Genomic DNA, 23,696 nt, shown 5'->3' with positions numbered 1-23,696 from the left:
GAATCATACACTTCCTCTATGAAACCAGATAATTGCCGAGAAAGGCTGACTTGTAGTGGGCACATATTCTTCCCTGATGTGATTATTCTCTGCAACTGAAACTGAGACTCTCAGATCACTCTGTGTCTGCCAACAAAGCAGCAGCAGCTGAAGATGACCAACTTCCTCATGTGTCACAGGGTGATCAGACGTTGCAAAAAAAGACATGCAGGTGGTAGAGAGAAGAGAAAAAGCTTACAGCACCTGGTATTTTCAAGCGGTCTCCCACCAAAGTACTAACCAGGCCCAACTCTTCTTGGCTTCCGAGATCAGACGAGGTCAGGCATATTGAGGGTGGTGTGGCCGTAAGCAACAATGTGTCTGACAAATGTGCATTATATAAGTACAGGAATCATACGGTTCCTCTATGTAACCAGATAATTGCTGAGAAAGGCTGATCTGTAGTGGGCACATCTTCTTCCCTGAAGTGATTATTCTCTTTAGCTGAAACTGAGACTCTCAGATCACTTCGTGTCTTCCAACAAAGCAGCAGCAGCTGAAGATGGCCAACTTCCTCATGTGTCACAGGGTGATCAGACGTTGCAACAAAAGACATGCAGGTGGTAGAGAGAAGAGAAAAAGCTTAAGGCACCTGGTATTCCCAAGCAGTCTCCCATTCAAGTACTAACCAGGCCCAACCCTGCTTGGCTTCCGAGATCAGACGAGGTTGGGCTTATTCAGGGTGGTGTGGCCGTAAGCAACAATATCGGTGACAAATGTGCATTATATAGGTACTGGAATCATACACTTCCTCTGTATAACCAGATAATTGCCGAAAAAGGCTGACTTGTAGTGGATTCATCTTCCTCCTTGATGTGATTATTCTCTGGAGCTGAAACTGAGACTCTCAGATCACCTCGTGTCTATCAACAAAGCAGCAGCAGCTGAAGATGACCAACTTCTTCACGTGTCACAGGGTGATCAGACGTTGCAACAAAAGACATGCAGGTGGTAGAGAGAAGAGAAAAAGCTTACAGCACCTGGTATTCCCAAGCTGACTCCAATCCAAGTACTAACCAGGTACAACCCTGCTTGGCGTCCGAGATCAGACGAGGTCGGGCTTATTCAGGGTGGTGTGGCCGTAAGCAACAATGTCTCTGACAAATGTGCATTATATAGGTACTGGAATCATACGGTTCCTCTATGCAACCAGATAATTGCCGAGAAAGGCTGATGTGTAGCGGACAAATCATCTTCTCTGATGTGATCATTCTCTGCAACTGAAACTGAGACTCTCAGATCACCTCGTGTCTATCAACAAAGCAGCAGCAGCTGAAGATGACCAACTTCTTCACGTGTCACAGGGTGATCAGACGTTGCAACAAAAGACATGCAGGTGGTAGAGAGAAGAGAAAAAGCTTACAGCACCTGGTATTCCCAAGCTGTCTCCTATCCAAGTACTAACCAGGTACAACCCTGCTTGGCGTCCGAGATCAGACGAGGTCGGGCTTATTCAGGGTGGTGTGGCCGTAAGCAACAATGTCTCTGACAAATGTGCATTATATAGGTACTGGAATCATACGGTTCCTCTATGCAACCAGATAATTGCCGAGAAAGGCTGATGTGTAGCGGACAAATCATCTTCTCTGATGTGATCATTCTCTGCAACTGAAACTGAGACTCTCAGATCACCTCGTGTCTATCAACAAAGCAGCAGCAGCTGAAGATGACCAACTTCTTCACGTGTCACAGGGTGATCAGACGTTGCAACAAAAGACATGCAGGTGGTAGAGAGAAGAGAAAAAGCTTACAGCACCTGGTATTCCCAAGCTGTCTCCTATCCAAGTACTAACCAGGTACAACCCTGCTTGGCGTCCGAGATCAGACGAGGTCGGGCTTATTCAGGGTGGTGTGGCCGTAAGCAACAATGTCTCTGACAAATGTGCATTATATAGGTACTGGAATCATACGGTTCCTCTATGGAACCAGATAATCATCTTCTCTGATGTGATCATTATCTGCAACTGAAACTGAGACTCTCAGATCACTTCGTGTCAGCCAACAAAGCAGCAGCAGCTGAAGATGACCAACTTCCTCATGTGTCACAGGGTGATCAGAAGTTGCAACAAAAGACATGCAGGTGGTAGAGAGAAGAGAAGAAGCTTACAGCACCTGGTATTCCCAAGCAGTCTCCCATCCAAGTACTAAGGAGGCCCAACCCTGCTTGGCTTCCGAGATCAGACGAGGTTGGGCTTATTCAGGGTGGTGTGGCCGTAAGCAACAATATCGGTGACAAATGTGCATTATATAGGTACTGGAATCATACACTTCCTCTGTATAACCAGATAATTGCCGAAAAAGGCTGACTTATAGTGGGTTCATCTTCCTCCTTGATGTGATTATTCTCTGGAGCTGAAACTGAGACTCTCAGATCACCTCGTGTCTATCAACAAAGCAGCAGCAGCTGAAGATGACCAGCTTCTTCACGTGTCACAGGGTGATCAGACGTTGCAACAAAAGACATGCAGGTGGTAGAGAGAAGAGAAAAAGCTTACAGCACCTGGTATTCCCAAGCAGTCTCCCATCAAATACTAAGCAGGCCTAAACCTGCTTGGCTTCCGAGATCAGACGAGGTCGGGCTTATTCAGGGTGGTGTGGCCGTAAGCGACAATGTCTGTGACAAATGTGCATTATATAGGTACTGGAATCATACGGTTCCTCTATGCAACCAAATAATTGCAGAGAAAAGCTGACTTGTAGTGGGCACATCTTCTTCTCTGATGTGATTATTCTCTCCAGCTGAAACTGAGACTCTCAGATTACCTCATGTCTGCCAACAAAGCAGCAGGAGCTGAAGATGACCAACTTCCTCATGTGTCACAGGGTGATCAGACGTTGCAACAAAAGACATGCAGGTGGTCGAGAGAAGACAAAAAGCTTACAGCACCTGGTAATCCCAAGCAGACTCCCATCTAAGTACTAACCAGGCCCAACCCTACTTGGCTTCCGAGATAAGACAAGTTGGGGCTTATTCAGGGTGGTGTGGCGGTAAGCAAATATATTTGTTACAAATGTGAATTATATAGGTACTGGAATCATACACTTCCTCTATGAAACCAGATAATTGCCGAGAAAGGCTGATGTGTAGTGGGGATATCATCTTCTCTGATGTGATCATTCTCTTCAGCTGAAACTGAGACTCTTAGATCACTTCGTGTCTGCCAACAAAGCAGCAGCAGCTGAAGATGACCAACTTCCTCATGTGTCACAGGGTGATCAGACGTTGCAACAAAACACATGCTGGTGGTAGAGAGAAGAGAAACAGCTTACAGCACCTGGTATTCCCAAGCAGTCTCCCATTGAAGTACAAACCAGACCCAACCCTGCTTGGCTTCCGAGATAAGACAAGGTGGGGCTTATTCAGGGTGGTGTGGCGGTAAGCGACAATATCTGTTACAAATGTGAATTATATAGGTACTGGAATCATACACTTGCTCTATGAAACCAGATAATTGCCGAGAAAGGCTGATGTGTAGTGGGCATATCATCTTCTCTGATGTGATCATTCTCTTCAGCTGAAACTGAGACTCTCAGATCACTTCGTGTCTGCCAACAAAGCAGCAGCTGCTGAAGATGACCAACTTCCTCATGTGTCACAGGGTGATCAGACGTTGCAACAAAAGACATGCAGGTTGTAGAGAGAAGAGAAAACGCTTACAGCACCTGGTATTCCCAAGCAGTCTCCCATTCAAGTACTAACCAGGACCAACCCTGCTTGGCTTCTGAGATCAGACGAGGTCGGGCATGTTCAGGGTGGTGTGGCCGTAAGCAGCAATGTATCTGACAAATGTGCATTATATAGGCACTGGAATCATACGGTTCCTCTATGCAACCAGATAATTGCCGAGAAAGGCTGATGTGTAGCGGGTGTATCATCTTCTCTGATGTGATCATTCTCTTCAGCTGAAACTGAGACTCTCAGATCACTTCGTGTCTGCCAACAAAGCAGCAGCTGCTGAAGATGACCAACTTCCTCATGTGTCACAGGGTGATCAGACGTTGCAACAAAAGACATGCAGGTTGTAGAGAGAAGAGAAAACGCTTACAGCACCTGGTATTCCCAAGCAGTCTCCCATTAAAGTACTAACCAGGCCCAACCCTCCTTGGCTTCCGAGATCAGACGAGGTCGGGCTTATTCAGGGTGGTGTGGCCGTAAGGAACAATTTCTGTGACAAATGTGCATTATATAGGTACTGGAATCATACACTTCCTCTATGTAACCAGATAATTGCAGAGAAAGGCTGACTTGTTATGGAAACATCTTCTTCCCTGATGTGATTATTCTCTGCAGCTGAAACTGAGACTCTCAGATCACTTCGTGTCTGCCAACAAAGCAGCAGAAAATGAAGATGACCAACTTCCTCATGTGTCACAGGGTGATCAGACGTTGCAACAAAAGACATGCAGGTGGTAGAGAGAAGAGAAAAAGCTTAAGGCACCTGGTATTCCCAAGCAGTCTCCCATTCAAGTACTAACCAGGCCCAACCCTGCTTGGCTTCCGAGATCAGACGAGGTTGGGCTTATTCAGGGTGGTGTGGCCATAAGCAACAATATTGGTGAAAAATGTGCATTATATAGGTACTGGAATCATACACTTCCTCTGTATAACCAGATAATTGCCGAAAAAGGCTGACTTGTAGTGGGTTCATCTTCCTCCTTGATGTGATTATTCTCTGCAGCTGAAACTGAGACTCTCAGATCACCTCGTGTCTATCAACAAAGCAGCAGCAGCTGAAGATGACTAACTTCTTCACGTGTCACAGGGTGATCAGACGTTGCAACAAAAGACATGCAGGTGGTAGAGAGAAGAGAAAAAGCTTACAGCGCCTGGTATTCCCAAGCTGTGTCCCATCCAAGTACTAACCAGGTACAACCCTGCTTGGAGTCCGAGATCAGATGAGGTCGGGCTTATTCAGGGTGGTGTGGCCGTAAGCAACAATGTCTCTGACAAATGTGCATTATATAGGTACTGGAATCATACGGTTCCTCTATGCAACCAGATAATTGCCGAGAAAGGCTGATGTGTAGCGGGCAAATCATCTTCTCTGATGTGATCATTCTCTGCAACTTAAACTGAGACTCTCAGATCACTTCGTGTCAGCCAACAAAGCAGCAGCAGCTGAAGATGACCAACTTCCTCATGTGTCACAGGGTGATCAGACGTTGCAACAAAAGACATGCAGGTGGTAGAGAGAAGAGAAAAAGCTTACAGCACCTGGTATTCCCAAGCAGTCTCCCATCCAAGTACTAAGGAGGCTCAACCCTGCTTGGCTTACGAGATCAGGCATGTTCAGGGTGGTGTGGCCGTAAGCAACAATGTGTCTGACAAATGTGCATTATATAAGTACAGGAATCATACGGTTCCTCTATGTAACCAGATAATTGCTGAGAAAGGCTGATCTGTAGTGGGCACATCTTCTTCCCTGACGTGATAATTTTCTCCAGCTGAACATGAGACTCTCAGATCACTTCGTGTCTGCCAACAAAGCAGCAGAAGCTGAAGATGACCATCTTCCTCATGTGTCACAGGGTGATCAGACGTTGCAACAAAAGACATGCAGGTGGTAGAGAGAAGAGAAAAAGCTTAAGGTACCTGGTATTCCCAAGCGGTCTCCCATTCAAGTACTAACCAGGCCCAACCGTGCTTGGCTTCCGAGATCAGACGAGGTCGGGCTTATTCAGGGTGGTGTGGCCGTAAGCAAAAATATCGGTGACAATTGTGCATTATATAGGTACTGGAATCATACACTTCCTCTGTATAACCAGATAATTGCCGAAAAAGGCTGACTTGTAGTGGGTTCATCTTCCTCCTTGATGTGATTATTCTCTGCAGCTGAAACTGAGACTCTCAGATCACCTCGTGTCTATCAACAAAGCAGCAGCAGCTGAAGATGACTAACTTCTTCACGTGTCACAGGGTGATCAGACGTTGCAACAAAAGACATGCAGGTGGTAGAGAGAAGAGAAAAAGCTTACAGCACCTGGTATTCCCAAGCTGTCTCCCATCCAAGTACTAACCAGGTACAACCCTGCTTGGCGTCCGAGATCAGACGAGGTCGGGCTTATTCAGGGTGGTGTGGCCGTAAGCAACAATGTCTCTGACAAATGTGCATTATATAGGTACTGGAATCATACGGTTCCTCTATGCAACCAGATAATTGCCGAGAAAGGCTGATGTGTAGCGGGCAAATCATCTTCTCTGATGTGATCATTCTCTGCAACTTAAACTGAGACTCTCAGATCACTTCGTGTCAGCCAACAAAGCAGCAGCAGCTGAAGATGACCAACTTCCTCATGTGTCACAGGGTGATCAGACGTTGCAACAAAAGACATGCAGGTGGTAGAGAGAAGAGAAAAAGCTTACAGCACCTGGTATTCCCAAGCAGTCTCCCATCCAAGTACTAAGGAGGCTCAACCCTGCTTGGCTTACGAGATCAGGCATGTTCAGGGTGGTGTGGCCGTAAGCAACAATGTGTCTGACAAATGTGCATTATATAAGTACAGGAATCATACGGTTCCTCTATGTAACCAGATAATTGCAGAGAAAGGCTGACTTGTTATGGGCACATCTTCTTCCCTGATGTGATTATTCTCTGCAGCTGAAACTGAGACTCTCAGATCACTTCGTGTCTGCCAACAAAGCAGCAGCAGCTGAAGATGACCAACTTCGTCATGTGTCACAGTGTGATCAGACGTTGCAACAAAAGACATGCAGGTGGTCGAGAGAAGACAAAAAGCTTACAGCACCTGGTAATCCCAAGCAGTCTCCCATCTAAGTACTAACCAGGCCCAACCCTACTTGGCTTCCGAGATAAGACAAGGTGGGGCTTATTCAGGGTGGTGTGGCGGTAAGCAAATATATTTGTTACAAATGTGAATTATATAGGTACTGGAATCATACACTTCCTCTATGAAACCAGATAATTGCCGAGAAAGGCTGATGTGTAGTGGGCATATCATCTTCTCTGATGTGATCATTCTCTTCAGCTGAAACTGAGACTCTTAGATCACTTCGTGTCTGCCAACAAAGCAGCAGCAGCTGAAGATGACCAACTTCCTCATGTGTCACAGGGTGATCAGACGTTGCAACAAAACACATGCAGGTGGTAGAGAGAAGAGAAACAGCTTACAGCACCTGGTATTCCCAAGCAGTCTCCCATTGAAGTACAAACCAGACCCAACCCTGCTTGGCTTCCGAGATAAGACAAGGTGGGGCTTATTCAGGGTGGTGTGGCGGTAAGCGACAATATCTGTTACAAATGTGAATTATATAGGTACTGGAATCATACACTTGCTCTATGAAACCAGATAATTGCCGAGAAAGGCTGATGTGTAGTGGGCATATCATCTTCTCTGATGTGATCATTCTCTTCAGCTGAAACTGAGACTCTCAGATCACTTCGTGTCTGCCAACAAAGCAGCAGCTGCTGAAGATGACCAACTTCCTCATGTGTCACAGGGTGATCAGACGTTGCAACAAAAGACATGCAGGTTGTAGAGAGAAGAGAAAACGCTTACAGCACCTGGTATTCCCAAGCAGTCTCCCATTAAAGTACTAACCAGGCCCAACCCTCCTTGGCTTCCAAGATCAGACGAGGTCGGGCTTATTCAGGGTGGTGTGGCCGTAAGGAACAATTTCTGTGACAAATGTGCATTATATAGGTACTGGAATCATACACTTCCTCTATGTAACCAGATAATTGCAGAGAAAGGCTGACTTGTTATGGAAACATCTTCTTCCCTGATGTGATTATTCTCTGCAGCTGAAACTGAGACTCTCAGATCACTTCGTGTCTGCCAACAAAGCAGCAGCAGCTGAAGATGACCAACTTCCTCATGTGTCACAGGGTGATCAGACGTTGCAACAAAAGACATGCAGGTTGTAGAGAGAAGAGAAAACGCTTACAGAACCTGGTATTCCCAAGCAGTCTCCCATTAAAGTACTAACCAGGCCCAACCCTCCTTGGCTTCCGAGATCAGACGAGGTCGGGCTTATTCAGGGTGGTGTGGCCGTAAGGAACAATTTCTGTGACAAATGTGCATTATATAGGTACTGGAATCATACAATTCCTCTATGTAACCAGATAATTGCAGAGAAAGGCTGACTTGTTATGGGCACATCTTCTTCCCTGATGTGATTATTCTCTGCAGCTGAAACTGAGACTCTCAGATCACTTCGTGTCTGCCAACAAAGCAGCAGCAGCTGAAGATGACCAACTTCGTCATGTGTCACAGGGTGATCAGACGTTGCAACAAAAGACATGCAGGTGGTCGAGAGAAGACAAAAAGCTTACAGCTCCTGGTATTCCCAAGCGGTCTCCCATTTAAGTACTAACCAGGCCCAACCCTCCTTGGCTTCCGAGATCAGACGAGGTCGGGCATGTTCAGGGTGGTGTGGCCGTAAGCAACAATGTCTCTGACAAATGTGCATTATATAGGTACAGGAATCATACGGTTCCTCTATGCAACCAGATAATTGCCGAGAAAGGCTGATGTGTAGCGGGCAAATCATCTTCTCTGATGTGATCATTCTCTGCAACTTAAACTGAGACTCTCAGATCACTTCGTGTCAGCCAACAAAGCAGCAGCAGCTGAAGATGACCAACTTCCTCATGTGTCACAGGGTGATCAGACGTTGCAACAAAAGACATGCAGGTGGTAGAGAGAAGAGAAAAAGCTTACAGCACCTGGTATTCCCAAGCAGTCTCCCATCCAAGTACTAAGGAGGCTCAACCCTGCTTGGCTTACGAGATCAGGCATGTTCAGGGTGGTGTGGCCGTAAGCAACAATGTGTCTGACAAATGTGCATTATATAAGTACAGGAATCATACGGTTCCTCTATGTAACCAGATAATTGCTGAGAAAGGCTGATCTGTAGTGGGCACATCTTCTTCCCTGACGTGATAATTTTCTCCAGCTGAACATGAGACTCTCAGATCACTTCGTGTCTGCCAACAAAGCAGCAGAAGCTGAAGATGACCAACTTCCTCATGTGTCACAGGGTGATCAGACGTTGCAACAAAAGACATGCAGGTGGTAGAGAGAAGAGAAAAAGCTTAAGGTACCTGGTATTCCCAAGCGGTCTCCCATTCAAGTACTAACCAGGCCCAACCGTGCTTGGCTTCCGAGATCAGACGAGGTCGGGCTTATTCAGGGTGGTGTGGCCGTAAGCAAAAATATCGGTGACAATTGTGCATTATATAGGTACTGGAATCATACACTTCCTCTGTGTAACCAGATAATTGCCGAAAAAGGCTGACTTGTAGTGGGTTCATCTTCCTCCTTGATGTGATTATTCTCTTCAGCTGAAACTGAGACTCTCAGATCACTTCGTGTCTGCCAACAAAGCAGCAGAAAATGAAGATGACCAACTTCCTCATGTGTCACAGGGTGATCAGACGTTGCAACAAAAGACATGCAGGTGGTAGAGAGAAGAGAAAAAGCTTAAGGCACCTGGTATTCCCAAGCAGTCTCCCATTCAAGTACTAACCAGGCCCAACCCTGCTTGGCTTCCGAGATCAGACGAGGTTGGGCTTATTCAGGGTGGTGTGGCCATAAGCAACAATATTGGTGAAAAATGTGCATTATATAGGTACTGGAATCATACACTTCCTCTGTATAACCAGATAATTGCCGAAAAAGGCTGACTTGTAGTGGGTTCATCTTCCTCCTTGATGTGATTATTCTCTGCAGCTGAAACTGAGACTCTCAGATCACCTCGTGTCTATCAACAAAGCAGCAGCAGCTGAAGATGACTAACTTCTTCACGTGTCACAGGGTGATCAGACGTTGCAACAAAAGACATGCAGGTGGTAGAGAGAAGAGAAAAAGATTACAGCGCCTGGTATTCCCAAGCTGTGTCCCATCCAAGTACTAACCAGGTACAACCCTGCTTGGCGTCCGAGATCAGATGAGGTCGGGCTTATTCAGGGTGGTGTGGCCGTAAGCAACAATGTCTCTGACAAATGTGCATTATATAGGTACTGGAATCATACGGTTCCTCTATGCAACCAGATAATTGCCGAGAAAGGCTGATGTGTAGCGGGCAAATCATCTTCTCTGATGTGATCATTCTCTGCAACTTAAACTGAGACTCTCAGATCACTTCGTGTCAGCCAACAAAGCAGCAGCAGCTGAAGATGACCAACTTCCTCATGTGTCACAGGGTGATCAGACGTTGCAACAAAAGACATGCAGGTGGTAGAGAGAAGAGAAAAAGCTTACAGCACCTGGTATTCCCAAGCAGTCTCCCATCCAAGTACTAAGGAGGCTCAACCCTGCTTGGCTTACGAGATCAGGCATGTTCAGGGTGGTGTGGCCGTAAGCAACAATGTGTCTGACAAATGTGCATTATATAAGTACAGGAATCATACGGTTCCTCTATGTAACCAGATAATTGCTGAGAAAGGCTGATCTGTAGTGGGCACATCTTCTTCCCTGACGTGATAATTTTCTCCAGCTGAACATGAGACTCTCAGATCACTTCGTGTCTGCCAACAAAGCAGCAGAAGCTGAAGATGACCATCTTCCTCATGTGTCACAGGGTGATCAGACGTTGCAACAAAAGACATGCAGGTGGTAGAGAGAAGAGAAAAAGCTTAAGGTACCTGGTATTCCCAAGCGGTCTCCCATTCAAGTACTAACCAGGCCCAACCGTGCTTGGCTTCCGAGATCAGACGAGGTCGGGCTTATTCAGGGTGGTGTGGCCGTAAGCAAAAATATTGGTGACAATTGTGCATTATATAGGTACTGGAATCATACACTTCCTCTGTATAACCAGATAATTGCCGAAAAAGGCTGACTTGTAGTGGGTTCATCTTCCTCCTTGATGTGATTATTCTCTGCAGCTGAAACTGAGACTCTCAGATCACCTCGTGTCTATCAACAAAGCAGCAGCAGCTGAAGATGACTAACTTCTTCACGTGTCACAGGGTGATCAGACGTTGCAACAAAAGACATGCAGGTGGTAGAGAGAAGAGAAAAAGCTTACAGCACCTGGTATTCCCAAGCTGTCTCCCATCCAAGTACTAACCAGGTACAACCCTGCTTGGCGTCCGAGATCAGACGAGGTCGGGCTTATTCAGGGTGGTGTGGCCGTAAGCAACAATGTCTCTGACAAATGTGCATTATATAGGTACTGGAATCATACGGTTCCTCTATGCAACCAGATAATTGCCGAGAAAGGCTGATGTGTAGCGGGCAAATCATCTTCTCTGATGTGATCATTCTCTGCAACTTAAACTGAGACTCTCAGATCACTTCGTGTCAGCCAACAAAGCAGCAGCAGCTGAAGATGACCAACTTCCTCATGTGTCACAGGGTGATCAGACGTTGCAACAAAAGACATGCAGGTGGTAGAGAGAAGAGAAAAAGCTTACAGCACCTGGTATTCCCAAGCAGTCTCCCATCCAAGTACTAAGGAGGCTCAACCCTGCTTGGCTTACGAGATCAGGCATGTTCAGGGTGGTGTGGCCGTAAGCAACAATGTGTCTGACAAATGTGCATTATATAAGTACAGGAATCATACGGTTCCTCTATGTAACCAGATAATTGCTGAGAAAGGCTGATCTGTAGTGGGCACATCTTCTTCCCTGACGTGATAATTTTCTCCAGCTGAACATGAGACTCTCAGATCACTTCGTGTCTGCCAACAAAGCAGCAGAAGCTGAAGATGACCATCTTCCTCATGTGTCACAGGGTGATCAGACGTTGCAACAAAAGACATGCAGGTGGTAGAGAGAAGAGAAAAAGCTTAAGGTACCTGGTATTCCCAAGCGGTCTCCCATTCAAGTACTAACCAGGCCCAACCGTGCTTGGCTTCCGAGATCAGACGAGGTCGGGCTTATTCAGGGTGGTGTGGCCGTAAGCAAAAATATCGGTGACAATTGTGCATTATATAGGTACTGGAATCATACACTTCCTCTGTATAACCAGATAATTGCCGAAAAAGGCTGACTTGTAGTGGGTTCATCTTCCTGCTTGATGTGATTATTCTCTGCAGCTGAAACTGAGACTCTCAGATCACCTCGTGTCTATCAACAAAGCAGCAGCAGCTGAAGATGACTAACTTCTTCACGTGTCACAGGGTGATCAGACGTTGCAACAAAAGACATGCAGGTGGTAGAGAGAAGAGAAAAAGCTTACAGCACCTGGTATTCCCAAGCTGTCTCCCATCCAAGTACTAACCAGGTACAACCCTGCTTGGCGTCCGAGATCAGACGAGGTCGGGCTTATTCAGGGTGGTGTGGCCGTAAGCAACAATGTCTCTGACAAATGTGCATTATATAGGTACTGGAATCATACGGTTCCTCTATGCAACCAGATAATTGCCGAGAAAGGCTGATGTGTAGCGGGCAAATCATCTTCTCTGATGTGATCATTCTCTGCAACTTAAACTGAGACTCTCAGATCACTTCGTGTCAGCCAACAAAGCAGCAGCAGCTGAAGATGACCAACTTCCTCATGTGTCACAGGGTGATCAGACGTTGCAACAAAAGACATGCAGGTGGTAGAGAGAAGAGAAAAAGCTTACAGCACCTGGTATTCCCAAGCAGTCTCCCATCCAAGTACTAAGGAGGCTCAACCCTGCTTGGCTTACGAGATCAGGCATGTTCAGGGTGGTGTGGCCGTAAGCAACAATGTGTCTGACAAATGTGCATTATATAAGTACAGGAATCATACGGTTCCTCTATGTAACCAGATAATTGCTGAGAAAGGCTGATCTGTAGTGGGCACATCTTCTTCCCTGACGTGATAATTTTCTCCAGCTGAACATGAGACTCTCAGATCACTTCGTGTCTGCCAACAAAGCAGCAGAAGCTGAAGATGACCAACTTCCTCATGTGTCACAGGGTGATCAGACGTTGCAACAAAAGACATGCAGGTGGTAGAGAGAAGAGAAAACGCTTAAGGTACCTGGTATTCCCAAGCGGTCTCCCATTCAAGTACTAACCAGGCCCAACCGTGCTTGGCTTCCGAGATCAGACGAGGTCGGGCTTATTCAGGGTGGTGTGGCCGTAAGCAAAAATATCGGTGACAATTGTGCATTATATAGGTACTGGAATCATACACTTCCTCTGTGTAACCAGATAATTGCCGAAAAAGGCTGACTTGTAGTGGGTTCATCTTCCTCCTTGATGTGATTATTCTCTTCAGCTGAAACTGAGACTCTCAGATCACTTCGTGTCTGCCAACAAAGCAGCAGAAAATGAAGATGACCAACTTCCTCATGTGTCACAGGGTGATCAGACGTTGCAACAAAAGACATGCAGGTGGTAGAGAGAAGAGAAAAAGCTTAAGGCACCTGGTATTCCCAAGCAGTCTCCCATTCAAGTACTAACCAGGCCCAACCCTGCTTGGCTTCCGAGATCAGACGAGGTTGGGCTTATTCAGGGTGGTGTGGCCATAAGCAACAATTTTGGTGACAAATGTGCATTATATAGGTACTGGAATCATACACTTCCTCTGTATAACCAGATAATTGCCGAAAAAGGCTGACTTGTAGTGGGTTCATCTTCCTCCTTGATGTGATTATTCTCTGCAGCTGAAACTGAGACTCTCAGATCACCTCGTGTCTATCAACAAAGCAGCAGCAGCTGAAGATGACTAACTTCTTCACGTGTCACAGGGTGATCAGACGTTGCAACAAAAGACATGCAGGTGGTAGAGAGAAGAGAGAAAGCTTACAGCACCTGGTATTCCCAAGCTGTCTCCTATCCAAGTACTAACCAGGTACAACCCTGCTTGGCGTCCGAGATCAGACGAGGTCGGGCTTATTCAGGGTGGTGTGGCCGTAAGCAACAATGTCTCTGACAAATGTGCATTATATAGGTACTGGAATCATACGGTTCCTCTATGCAACCAGATAATTGCAGAGAAAGGCTGATGTGTAGCGGGCAAATCATCTTCTTCCCTGACGTGATAATTTTCTCCAGCTGAACATGAGACTCTCAGATCACTTCGTGTCTGCCAACAAAGCAGCAGAAGCTGAAGATGACCAACTTCCTCATGTGTCACAGGGTGATCAGACGTTGCAACAAAAGACATGCAGGTGGTAGAGAGAAGAGAAAAAGCTTAAGGTACCTGGTATTCCCAAGCGGTCTCCCATTCAAGTACTAACCAGGCCCAACCGTGCTTGGCTTCTGAGATCAGACGAGGTCGGGCTTATTCAGGGTGGTGTGGCCGTAAGCAACAATATCGGTGACAAATGTGCATTATATAGGTACTGGAATCATACACTTCCTCTGTATAACCAGATAATTGCCGTAAAAGGCTGACTTGTAGTGGATTCATCTTCCTCCTTGATGTGATTATTCTCTGGAGCTGAAACTGAGACTCTCAGATCACCTTGTGTCTATCAACAAAGCAGCAGCAGCTGAAGATGACCAACTTCTTCACGTGTCACAGGGTGATCAGACGTTGCAACAAAAGACATGCAGGTGGTAGAGAGAAGAGAAAAAGCTTACAGCACCTGGTATTCCCAAGCTGTCTCCCATCCAAGTACTAACCAGGTACAACCCTGCTTGGCGTCCGAGATCAGACGAGGTCGGGCTTATTCAGGGTGGTGTGGCCGTAAGCAACAATGTCTCTGACAAATGTGCATTATATAGGTACTGGAATCATACGGTTCCTCTATGCAACCAGATAATTGCCGAGAAAGGCTGATGTGTAGCGGGCAAATCATCTTCTCTGATGTGATCATTCTCTGCAACTTAAACTGAGACTCTCAGATCACTTCGTGTCAGCCAACAAAGCAGCAGCAGCTGAAGATGACCAACTTCCTCATGTGTCACAGGGTGATCAGACGTTGCAACAAAAGACATGCAGGTGGTAGAGAGAAGAGAAAAAGCTTACAGCACCTGGTATTCCCAAGCAGTCTCCCATCCAAGTACTAAGGAGGCTCAACCCTGCTTGGCTTACGAGATCAGGCATGTTCAGGGTGGTGTGGCCGTAAGCAACAATGTGTCTGACAAATGTGCATTATATAAGTACAGGAATCATACGGTTCCTCTATGTAACCAGATAATTGCTGAGAAAGGCTGATCTGTAGTGGGCACATCTTCTTCCCTGACGTGATAATTTTCTCCAGCTGAACATGAGACTCTCAGATCACTTCGTGTCTGCCAACAAAGCAGCAGAAGCTGAAGATGACCAACTTCCTCATGTGTCACAGGGTGATCAGACGTTGCAACAAAAGACATGCAGGTGGTAGAGAGAAGAGAAAAAGCTTAAGGTACCTGGTATTCCCAAGTGGTCTCCCATTCAAGTACTAACCAGGCCCAACCGTGCTTGGCTTCCGAGATCAGACGAGGTCGGGCTTATTCAGGGTGGTGTGGCCGTAAGCAAAAATATCGGTGACAATTGTGCATTATATAGGTACTGGAATCATACACTTCCTCTGTGTAACCAGATAATTGCCGAAAAAGGCTGACTTGTAGTGGGTTCATCTTCCTCCTTGATGTGATTATTCTCTTCAGCTGAAACTGAGACTCTCAGATCACTTCGTGTCTGCCAACAAAGCAGCAGAAAATGAAGATGACCAACTTCCTCATGTGTCACAGGGTGATCAGACGTTGCAACAAAAGACATGCAGGTGGTAGAGAGAAGAGAAAAAGCTTAAGGCACCTGGTATTCCCAAGCAGTCTCCCATTCAAGTACTAACCAGGCCCAACCCTGCTTGGCTTCCGAGATCAGACGAGGTTGGGCTTATTCAGGGTGGTGTGGCCATAAGCAACAATTTTGGTGACAAATGTGCATTATATAGGTACTGGAATCATACACTTCCTCTGTATAACCAGATAATTGCCGAAAAAGGCTGACTTGTAGTGGGTTCATCTTCCTCCTTGATGTGATTATTCTCTGCAGCTGAAACTGAGACTCTCAGATCACCTCGTGTCTATCAACAAAGCAGCAGCAGCTGAAGATGACTAACTTCTTCACGTGTCACAGGGTGATCAGACGTTGCAACAAAAGACATGCAGGTGGTAGAGAGAAGAGAGAAAGCTTACAGCACCTGGTATTCCCAAGCTGTCTCCTATCCAAGTACTAACCAGGTACAACCCTGCTTGGCGTCCGAGATCAGACGAGGTCGGGCTTATTCAGGGTGGTGTGGCCGTAAGCAACAATGTCTCTGACAAATGTGCATTATATAGGTACTGGAATCATACGGTTCCTCTATGCAACCAGATAATTGCAGAGAAAGGCTGATGTGTAGCGGGCAAATCATCTTCTTCCCTGACGTGATAATTTTCTCCAGCTGAACATGAGACTCTCAGATCACTTCGTGTCTGCCAACAAAGCAGCAGAAGCTGAAGATGACCAACTTCCTCATGTGTCACAGGGTGATCAGACGTTGCAACAAAAGACATGCAGGTGGTAGAGAGAAGAGAAAAAGCTTAAGGTACCTGGTATTCCCAAGCGGTCTCCCATTCAAGTACTAACCAGGCCCAACCGTGCTTGGCTTCTGAGATCAGACGAGGTCGGGCTTATTCAGGGTGGTGTGGCCGTAAGCAACAATATCGGTGACAAATGTGCATTATATAGGTACTGGAATCATACACTTCCTCTGTATAACCAGATAATTGCCGTAAAAGGCTGACTTGTAGTGGATTCATCTTCCTCCTTGATGTGATTATTCTCTGGAGCTGAAACTGAGACTCTCAGATCACCTTGTGTCTATCAACAAAGCAGCAGCAGCTGAAGATGACCAACTTCTTCACGTGTCACAGGGTGATCAGACGTTGCAACAAAAGACATGCAGGTGGTAGAGAGAAGAGAAAAAGCTTAAGGTACCTGGTATTCCCAAGCAGTCTCCCATTCAAGTACTAACCAGGCCCAACCCTGCTTGGCTTCCGAGATCAGACGAGGTTGGGCTTATTCAGGGTGGTGTGGCCATAAGCAACAATTTTGGTGACAAATGTGTATTATATAGGTACTGGAATCATACACTTCCTCTGTATAACCAGATAATTGCCGAAAAAGGCTGACTTGTAGTGGGTTCATCTTCCTCCTTGATGTGATTATTCTCTGCAGCTGAAACTGAGACTCTCAGATCACCTCGTGTCTATCAACAAAGCAGCAGCAGCTGAAGATGACTAACTTCTTCACGTGTCACAGGGTGATCAGACGTTGCAACAAAAGACATGCAGGTGGTAGAGAGAAGAGAGAAAGCTTACAGCACCTGGTATTCCCAAGCTGTCTCCTATCCAAGTACTAACCAGGTACAACCCTGCTTGGCGTCCGAGATCAGACGAGGTCGGGCTTATTCAGGGTGGTGTGGCCGTAAGCAACAATGTCTCTGACAAATGTGCATTATATAGGTACTGGAATCATACGGTTCCTCTATGCAACCAGATAATTGCAGAGAAAGGCTGATGTGTAGCGGGCAAATCATCTTCTTCCCTGACGTGATAATTTTCTCCAGCTGAACATGAGACTCTCAGATCACTTCGTGTCTGCCAACAAAGCAGCAGAAGCTGAAGATGACCAACTTCCTCATGTGTCACAGGGTGATCAGACGTTGCAACAAAAGACATGCAGGTGGTAGAGAGAAGAGAAAAAGCTTAAGGTACCTGGTATTCCCAAGCGGTCTCCCATTCAAGTACTAACCAGGCCCAACCGTGCTTGGCTTCTGAGATCAGACGAGGTCGGGCTTATTCAGGGTGGTGTGGCCGTAAGCAACAATATCGGTGACAAATGTGCATTATATAGGTACTGGAATCATACACTTCCTCTGTATAACCAGATAATTGCCGTAAAAGGCTGACTTGTAGTGGATTCATCTTCCTCCTTGATGTGATTATTCTCTGGAGCTGAAACTGAGACTCTCAGATCACCTTGTGTCTATCAACAAAGCAGCAGCAGCTGAAGATGACCAACTTCTTCACGTTTCACAGGGTGATCAGACGTTGCAACAAAAGACATGCAGGTGGTAGAGAGAAGAGAAAAAGCTTACAGCACCTGGTATTCCCAAGCTGTCTCCCATCCAAGTACTAACCAGGTACAACCCTGCTTGGCGTCCGAGATCAGACGAGGTCGGGCTTATTCAGGGTGGTGTGGCCGTAAGCAACAATGTCTCTGACAAATGTGCATTATATAGGTACTGGAATCATACGGTTCCTCTATGCAACCAGATAATTGCCGAGAAAGGCTGATGTGTAGCGGGCAAATCATCTTCTCTGATGTGATCATTCTCTGCAACTTAAACTGAGACTCTCAGATCACTTCGTGTCAGCCAACAAAGCAGCAGCAGCTGAAGATGACCAACTTCCTCATGTGTCACAGGGTGATCAGACGTTGCAACAAAAGACATGCAGGTGGTAGAGAGAAGAGAAAAAGCTTACAGCACCTGGTATTCCCAAGCAGTCTCCCATCCAAGTACTAAGGAGGCTCAACCCTGCTTGGCTTACGAGATCAGGCATGTTCAGGGTGGTGTGGCCGTAAGCAACAATGTGTCTGACAAATGTGCATTATATAAGTACAGGAATCATACGGTTCCTCTATGTAACCAGATAATTGCTGAGAAAGGCTGATCTGTAGTGGGCACATCTTCTTCCCTGACGTGATAATTTTCTCCAGCTGAACATGAGACTCTCAGATCACTTCGTGTCTGCCAACAAAGCAGCAGAAGCTGAAGATGACCAACTTCCTCATGTGTCACAGGGTGATCAGACGTTGCAACAAAAGACATGCAGGTGGTAGAGAGAAGAGAAAAAGCTTAAGGTACCTGGTATTCCCAAGTGGTCTCCCATTCAAGTACTAACCAGGCCCAACCGTGCTTGGCTTCCGAGATCAGACGAGGTCGGGCTTATTCAGGGTGGTGTGGCCGTAAGCAAAAATATCGGTGACAATTGTGCATTATATAGGTACTGGAATCATACACTTCCTCTGTATAACCAGATAATTGCCGAAAAAGGCTGACTTGTAGTGGGTTCATCTTCCTCCTTGATGTGATTATTCTCTGCAGCTGAAACTGAGACTCTCAGATCACCTCGTGTCTATCAACAAAGCAGCAGCAGCTGAAGATGACTAACTTCTTCACGTGTCACAGGGTGATCAGACGTTGCAACAAAAGACATGCAGGTGGTAGAGAGAAGAGAGAAAGCTTACAGCACCTGGTATTCCCAAGCTGTCTCCTATCCAAGTACTAACCAGGTACAACCCTGCTTGGCGTCCGAGATCAGACGAGGTCGGGCTTATTCAGGGTGGTGTGGCCGTAAGCAACAATGTCTCTGACAAATGTGCATTATATAGGTACTGGAATCATACGGTTCCTCTATGCAACCAGATAATTGCAGAGAAAGGCTGATGTGTAGCGGGCAAATCATCTTCTTCCCTGACGTGATAATTTTCTCCAGCTGAACATGAGACTCTCAGATCACTTCGTGTCTGCCAACAAAGCAGCAGAAGCTGAAGATGACCAACTTCCTCATGTGTCACAGGGTGATCAGACGTTGCAACAAAAGACATGCAGGTGGTAGAGAGAAGAGAAAAAGCTTAAGGTACCTGGTATTCCCAAGCGGTCTCCCATTCAAGTACTAACCAGGCCCAACCGTGCTTGGCTTCTGAGATCAGACGAGGTCGGGCTTATTCAGGGTGGTGTGGCCGTAAGCAACAATATCGGTGACAAATGTGCATTATATAGGTACTGGAATCATACACTTCCTCTGTATAACCAGATAATTGCCGTAAAAGGCTGACTTGTAGTGGATTCATCTTCCTCCTTGATGTGATTATTCTCTGGAGCTGAAACTGAGACTCTCAGATCACCTTGTGTCTATCAACAAAGCAGCAGCAGCTGAAGATGACCAACTTCTTCACGTGTCACAGGGTGATCAGACGTTGCAACAAAAGACATGCAGGTGGTAGAGAGAAGAGAAAAAGCTTACAGCACCTGGTATTCCCAAGCTGACTCCTATCCAAGTACTAACCAGGTACAACCCTGCTTGGCGTCCGAGATCAGACGAGGTCGGGCTTATTCAGGGTGGTGTGGCCGTAAGCAACAATGTCTCTGACAAATGTGCATTATATAGGTACTGGAATCATACGGTTCCTCTATGCAACCAGATAATTGCCGAGAAAGGCTGATGTGTAGCGGGCAAATCATCTTCTTCCCTGACGTGATAATTTTCTCCAGCTGAACATGAGACTCTCAGATCACTTCGTGTCTGCCAACAAAGAAGCAGAAGCTGAAGATGACCAACTTCCTCATGTGTCACAGGGTGATCAGACGTTGCAACAAAAGACATGCAGGTGGTAGAGAGAAGAGAAAAAGCTTAAGGTACCTGGTATTCCCAAGCGGTCTCCCATTCAAGTACTAACCAGGCCCAACCGTGCTTGGCTTCCGAGATCAGACGAGGTCGGGCTTATTCAGGGTGGTGTGGCCGTAAGCAACAATATCGGTGACAAATGTGCATTATATAGGTACTGGAATCATACACTTCCTCTGTATAACCAGATAATTGCCGAAAAAGGCTGACTTGTAGTGGGTTCATCTTCCTCCTTGATGTGATTATTCTCTGGAGCTGAAACTGAGACTCTCAGATCACCTCGTGTCTATCAACAAAGCAGCAGCAGCTGAAGATGACCAACTTCTTCACGTGTCACAGGGTGATCAGACGTTGCAACAAAAGACATGCAGGTGGTAGAGAGAAGAGAAAAAGCTTACAGCACCTGGTATTCCCAAGCTGTCTCCCATCCAAGTACTAACCAGGTACAACCCTGCTTGGCGTCCGAGATTAGACGAGGTCGGGCTTATTCAGGGTGGTGTGGCCGTAAGCAACAATGTCTCTGACAAATGTGCATTATATAGGTACTGGAATCATACGGTTCCTCTATGCAACCAGATAATTGCCGAGAAAGGCTGATGTGTAGCGGGCAAATAATCTTCTCTGATGTGATCATTATCTGCAACTGAAACTGAGACTCTCAGATCACTTCGTGTCAGCCAACAAAGCAGCAGCAGCTGAAGATGACCAACTTCTTCACGTGTCACAGGGTGATCAGACGTTGCAACAAAAGACATGCAGGTGGTAGAGAGAAGAGAAAAAGCTTACAGCACCTGGTATTCCCAAGCTGTCTCCCATCCAAGTACTAACCAGGTACAACCCTGCTTGGCGTCCGAGATCAGACGAGGTCGGGCTTATTCAGGGTGGTGTGGCCGTAAGCAAAAATGTCTCTGACAAATGTGCATTATATAGGTACTGGAATCATACGGTTCCTCTATGCAACCAGATAATCATCTTCTCTGATGTGATCATTATCTGCAACTGAAACTGAGACTCTCAGATCACTTCGTGTCAGCCAACAAAGCAGCAGCAGCTGAAGATGACCAACTTCCTCATGTGTCACAGGGTGATCAGAAGTTGCAACAAAAGACATGCAGGTGGTAGAGAGAAGAGAAGAAGCTTACAGCACCTGGTATTCCCAAGCAGTCTCCCATTCAAGTACTAACCAGGCCCAACCGTGCTTGGCTTCTGAGATCAGACGAGGTCGGGCTTATTCAGGGTGGTGTGGCCGTAAGCAACAATATCGGTGACAAATGTGCATTATATAGGTACTGGAATCATACACTTCCTCTGTATAACCAGATAATTGCCGTAAAAGGCTGACTTGTAGTGGATTCATCTTCCTCCTTGATGTGATTATTCTCTGGAGCTGAAACTGAGACTCTCAGATCACCTTGTGTCTATCAACAAAGCAGCAGCAGCTGCAGATGACCAACTTCTTCACGTGTCACAGGGTGATCAGACGTTGCAACAAAAGACATGCAGGTGGTAGAGAGAAGAGAAAAAGCTTACAGCACCTGGTATTCCCAAGCTGACTCCTATCCAAGTACTAACCAGGTACAACCCTGCTTGGCGTCCGAGATCAGACGAGGTCGGGCTTATTCAGGGTGGTGTGGCCGTAAGCAACAATGTCTCTGACAAATGTGCATTATATAGGTACTGGAATCATACGGTTCCTCTATGCAACCAGATAATTGCCGAGAAAGGCTGATGTGTAGCGGACAAATCATCTTCTCTGATGTGATCATTCTCTGCAACTGAAACTGAGACTCTCAGATCACCTCGTGTCTATCAACAAAGCAGCAGCAGCTGAAGATGACCAACTTCTTCACGTGTCACAGGGTGATCAGACGTTGCAACAAAAGACATGCAGGTGGTAGAGAGAAGAGAAAAAGCTTACAGCACCTGGTATTCCCAAGCTGTCTCCTATCCAAGTACTAACCAGGTACAACCCTGCTTGGCGTCCGAGATCAGACGAGGTCGGGCTTATTCAGGGTGGTGTGGCCGTAAGCAACAATGTCTCTGACAAATGTGCATTATATAGGTACTGGAATCATACGGTTCCTCTATGCAACCAGATAATTGCCGAGAAAGGCTGATGTGTAGCGGGCAAATCATCTTCTTCCCTGACGTGATAATTTTCTCCAGCTGAACATGAGACTCTCAGATCACTTCGTGTCTGCCAACAAAGAAGCAGAAGCTGAAGATGACCAACTTCCTCATGTGTCACAGGGTGATCAGACGTTGCAACAAAAGACATGCAGGTGGTAGAGAGAAGAGAAAAAGCTTAAGGTACCTGGTATTCCCAAGCGGTCTCCCATTCAAGTACTAACCAGGCCCAACCGTGCTTGGCTTCCGAGATCAGACGAGGTCGGGCTTATTCAGGGTGGTGTGGCCGTAAGCAACAATATCGGTGACAAATGTGCATTATATAGGTACTGGAATCATACACTTCCTCTGTATAACCAGATAATTGCCGAAAAAGGCTGACTTGTAGTGGGTTCATCTTCCTCCTTGATGTGATTATTCTCTGGAGCTGAAACTGAGACTCTCAGATCACCTCGTGTCTATCAACAAAGCAGCAGCAGCTGAAGATGACCAACTTCTTCACGTGTCACAGGGTGATCAGACGTTGCAACAAAAGACATGCAGGTGGTAGAGAGAAGAGAAAAAGCTTACAGCACCTGGTATTCCCAAGCTGTCTCCCATCCAAGTACTAACCAGGTACAACCCTGCTTGGCGTCCGAGATTAGACGAGGTCGGGCTTATTCAGGGTGGTGTGGCCGTAAGCAACAATGTCTCTGACAAATGTGCATTATATAGGTACTGGAATCATACGGTTCCTCTATGCAACCAGATAATTGCCGAGAAAGGCTGATGTGTAGCGGGCAAATCATCTTCTCTGATGTGATCATTATCTGCAACTGAAACTGAGACTCTCAGATCACTTCGTGTCAGCCAACAAAGCAGCAGCAGCTGAAGATGACCAACTTCTTCACGTGTCACAGGGTGATCAGACGTTGCAACAAAAGACATGCAGGTGGTAGAGAGAAGAGAAAAAGCTTACAGCACCTGGTATTCCCAAGCTGTCTCCCATCCAAGTACTAACCAGGTACAACCCTGCTTGGCGTCCGAGATCAGACGAGGTCGGGCTTATTCAGGGTGGTGTGGCCGTAAGCAAAAATGTCTCTGACAAATGTGCATTATATAGGTACTGGAATCATACGGTTCCTCTATGCAACCAGATAATCATCTTCTCTGATGTGATCATTATCTGCAACTGAAACTGAGACTCTCAGATCACTTCGTGTCAGCCAACAAAGCAGCAGCAGCTGAAGATGACCAACTTCCTCATGTGTCACAGGGTGATCA

General features: G+C 46.4%; 49 pseudogenes; all 49 read right to left on the bottom strand.

Annotated features, from left to right (window-relative positions):
- Positions 1-231: 231 nt before the first annotated feature.
- LOC140282843 (5S ribosomal RNA) lies at positions 232-350 on the bottom strand (annotated as a pseudogene).
- Positions 351-619: 269 nt separating this feature from the next.
- LOC140281392 (5S ribosomal RNA) lies at positions 620-738 on the bottom strand (annotated as a pseudogene).
- A 269-nt stretch (positions 739-1,007) lies between these two features.
- Positions 1,008-1,126, bottom strand: LOC140288391 (5S ribosomal RNA; annotated as a pseudogene).
- Positions 1,127-1,395: 269 nt separating this feature from the next.
- LOC140289995 (5S ribosomal RNA) lies at positions 1,396-1,514 on the bottom strand (annotated as a pseudogene).
- Positions 1,515-1,783: 269 nt separating this feature from the next.
- On the bottom strand, positions 1,784-1,902 carry LOC140289994 (5S ribosomal RNA; annotated as a pseudogene).
- Positions 1,903-2,139: 237 nt separating this feature from the next.
- LOC140291678 (5S ribosomal RNA) lies at positions 2,140-2,258 on the bottom strand (annotated as a pseudogene).
- Positions 2,259-2,527: 269 nt separating this feature from the next.
- On the bottom strand, positions 2,528-2,645 carry LOC140296176 (5S ribosomal RNA; annotated as a pseudogene).
- A 1,045-nt stretch (positions 2,646-3,690) lies between these two features.
- Positions 3,691-3,809, bottom strand: LOC140317729 (5S ribosomal RNA; annotated as a pseudogene).
- A 269-nt stretch (positions 3,810-4,078) lies between these two features.
- Positions 4,079-4,197, bottom strand: LOC140288505 (5S ribosomal RNA; annotated as a pseudogene).
- A 269-nt stretch (positions 4,198-4,466) lies between these two features.
- Positions 4,467-4,585, bottom strand: LOC140274832 (5S ribosomal RNA; annotated as a pseudogene).
- Positions 4,586-4,854: 269 nt separating this feature from the next.
- On the bottom strand, positions 4,855-4,973 carry LOC140288846 (5S ribosomal RNA; annotated as a pseudogene).
- A 647-nt stretch (positions 4,974-5,620) lies between these two features.
- LOC140265986 (5S ribosomal RNA) lies at positions 5,621-5,739 on the bottom strand (annotated as a pseudogene).
- Positions 5,740-6,008: 269 nt separating this feature from the next.
- LOC140290472 (5S ribosomal RNA) lies at positions 6,009-6,127 on the bottom strand (annotated as a pseudogene).
- Positions 6,128-7,550: 1,423 nt separating this feature from the next.
- LOC140292283 (5S ribosomal RNA) lies at positions 7,551-7,669 on the bottom strand (annotated as a pseudogene).
- A 269-nt stretch (positions 7,670-7,938) lies between these two features.
- On the bottom strand, positions 7,939-8,057 carry LOC140293746 (5S ribosomal RNA; annotated as a pseudogene).
- A 269-nt stretch (positions 8,058-8,326) lies between these two features.
- LOC140300621 (5S ribosomal RNA) lies at positions 8,327-8,445 on the bottom strand (annotated as a pseudogene).
- A 647-nt stretch (positions 8,446-9,092) lies between these two features.
- On the bottom strand, positions 9,093-9,211 carry LOC140265975 (5S ribosomal RNA; annotated as a pseudogene).
- A 269-nt stretch (positions 9,212-9,480) lies between these two features.
- Positions 9,481-9,599, bottom strand: LOC140274825 (5S ribosomal RNA; annotated as a pseudogene).
- Positions 9,600-9,868: 269 nt separating this feature from the next.
- Positions 9,869-9,987, bottom strand: LOC140293543 (5S ribosomal RNA; annotated as a pseudogene).
- Positions 9,988-10,634: 647 nt separating this feature from the next.
- Positions 10,635-10,753, bottom strand: LOC140265964 (5S ribosomal RNA; annotated as a pseudogene).
- A 269-nt stretch (positions 10,754-11,022) lies between these two features.
- On the bottom strand, positions 11,023-11,141 carry LOC140290471 (5S ribosomal RNA; annotated as a pseudogene).
- Positions 11,142-11,788: 647 nt separating this feature from the next.
- LOC140265952 (5S ribosomal RNA) lies at positions 11,789-11,907 on the bottom strand (annotated as a pseudogene).
- A 269-nt stretch (positions 11,908-12,176) lies between these two features.
- On the bottom strand, positions 12,177-12,295 carry LOC140290468 (5S ribosomal RNA; annotated as a pseudogene).
- A 647-nt stretch (positions 12,296-12,942) lies between these two features.
- Positions 12,943-13,061, bottom strand: LOC140278194 (5S ribosomal RNA; annotated as a pseudogene).
- A 269-nt stretch (positions 13,062-13,330) lies between these two features.
- Positions 13,331-13,449, bottom strand: LOC140274823 (5S ribosomal RNA; annotated as a pseudogene).
- Positions 13,450-13,718: 269 nt separating this feature from the next.
- LOC140289992 (5S ribosomal RNA) lies at positions 13,719-13,837 on the bottom strand (annotated as a pseudogene).
- A 272-nt stretch (positions 13,838-14,109) lies between these two features.
- LOC140290263 (5S ribosomal RNA) lies at positions 14,110-14,228 on the bottom strand (annotated as a pseudogene).
- Positions 14,229-14,497: 269 nt separating this feature from the next.
- On the bottom strand, positions 14,498-14,616 carry LOC140290467 (5S ribosomal RNA; annotated as a pseudogene).
- Positions 14,617-15,263: 647 nt separating this feature from the next.
- On the bottom strand, positions 15,264-15,382 carry LOC140316922 (5S ribosomal RNA; annotated as a pseudogene).
- Positions 15,383-15,651: 269 nt separating this feature from the next.
- Positions 15,652-15,770, bottom strand: LOC140274817 (5S ribosomal RNA; annotated as a pseudogene).
- Positions 15,771-16,039: 269 nt separating this feature from the next.
- On the bottom strand, positions 16,040-16,158 carry LOC140289990 (5S ribosomal RNA; annotated as a pseudogene).
- A 272-nt stretch (positions 16,159-16,430) lies between these two features.
- Positions 16,431-16,549, bottom strand: LOC140290262 (5S ribosomal RNA; annotated as a pseudogene).
- A 269-nt stretch (positions 16,550-16,818) lies between these two features.
- Positions 16,819-16,937, bottom strand: LOC140289217 (5S ribosomal RNA; annotated as a pseudogene).
- A 269-nt stretch (positions 16,938-17,206) lies between these two features.
- LOC140289989 (5S ribosomal RNA) lies at positions 17,207-17,325 on the bottom strand (annotated as a pseudogene).
- A 272-nt stretch (positions 17,326-17,597) lies between these two features.
- Positions 17,598-17,716, bottom strand: LOC140290261 (5S ribosomal RNA; annotated as a pseudogene).
- Positions 17,717-17,985: 269 nt separating this feature from the next.
- Positions 17,986-18,104, bottom strand: LOC140290466 (5S ribosomal RNA; annotated as a pseudogene).
- Positions 18,105-18,751: 647 nt separating this feature from the next.
- On the bottom strand, positions 18,752-18,870 carry LOC140316916 (5S ribosomal RNA; annotated as a pseudogene).
- A 269-nt stretch (positions 18,871-19,139) lies between these two features.
- On the bottom strand, positions 19,140-19,258 carry LOC140289988 (5S ribosomal RNA; annotated as a pseudogene).
- A 272-nt stretch (positions 19,259-19,530) lies between these two features.
- LOC140290260 (5S ribosomal RNA) lies at positions 19,531-19,649 on the bottom strand (annotated as a pseudogene).
- A 269-nt stretch (positions 19,650-19,918) lies between these two features.
- LOC140292182 (5S ribosomal RNA) lies at positions 19,919-20,037 on the bottom strand (annotated as a pseudogene).
- Positions 20,038-20,309: 272 nt separating this feature from the next.
- On the bottom strand, positions 20,310-20,428 carry LOC140265930 (5S ribosomal RNA; annotated as a pseudogene).
- A 269-nt stretch (positions 20,429-20,697) lies between these two features.
- On the bottom strand, positions 20,698-20,816 carry LOC140294777 (5S ribosomal RNA; annotated as a pseudogene).
- A 269-nt stretch (positions 20,817-21,085) lies between these two features.
- LOC140290465 (5S ribosomal RNA) lies at positions 21,086-21,204 on the bottom strand (annotated as a pseudogene).
- A 237-nt stretch (positions 21,205-21,441) lies between these two features.
- LOC140268293 (5S ribosomal RNA) lies at positions 21,442-21,560 on the bottom strand (annotated as a pseudogene).
- Positions 21,561-21,829: 269 nt separating this feature from the next.
- Positions 21,830-21,948, bottom strand: LOC140292181 (5S ribosomal RNA; annotated as a pseudogene).
- Positions 21,949-22,217: 269 nt separating this feature from the next.
- On the bottom strand, positions 22,218-22,336 carry LOC140289987 (5S ribosomal RNA; annotated as a pseudogene).
- A 272-nt stretch (positions 22,337-22,608) lies between these two features.
- On the bottom strand, positions 22,609-22,727 carry LOC140265919 (5S ribosomal RNA; annotated as a pseudogene).
- Positions 22,728-22,996: 269 nt separating this feature from the next.
- LOC140294776 (5S ribosomal RNA) lies at positions 22,997-23,115 on the bottom strand (annotated as a pseudogene).
- A 269-nt stretch (positions 23,116-23,384) lies between these two features.
- LOC140290464 (5S ribosomal RNA) lies at positions 23,385-23,503 on the bottom strand (annotated as a pseudogene).
- Positions 23,504-23,696: the final 193 nt, after the last annotated feature.

The sequence above is a fragment of the Leuresthes tenuis genome, unplaced genomic scaffold (assembly GCF_036924035.1).
Source record: "Leuresthes tenuis unplaced genomic scaffold, fLeuTen1.0.hap1 SCAF_1, whole genome shotgun sequence".
Lineage (NCBI taxonomy): Eukaryota > Metazoa > Chordata > Actinopteri > Atheriniformes > Atherinopsidae > Leuresthes > Leuresthes tenuis.
Note: the sequence above shows the minus strand (reverse complement) of the source record. Positions and strands in the feature narration are given on the sequence as shown.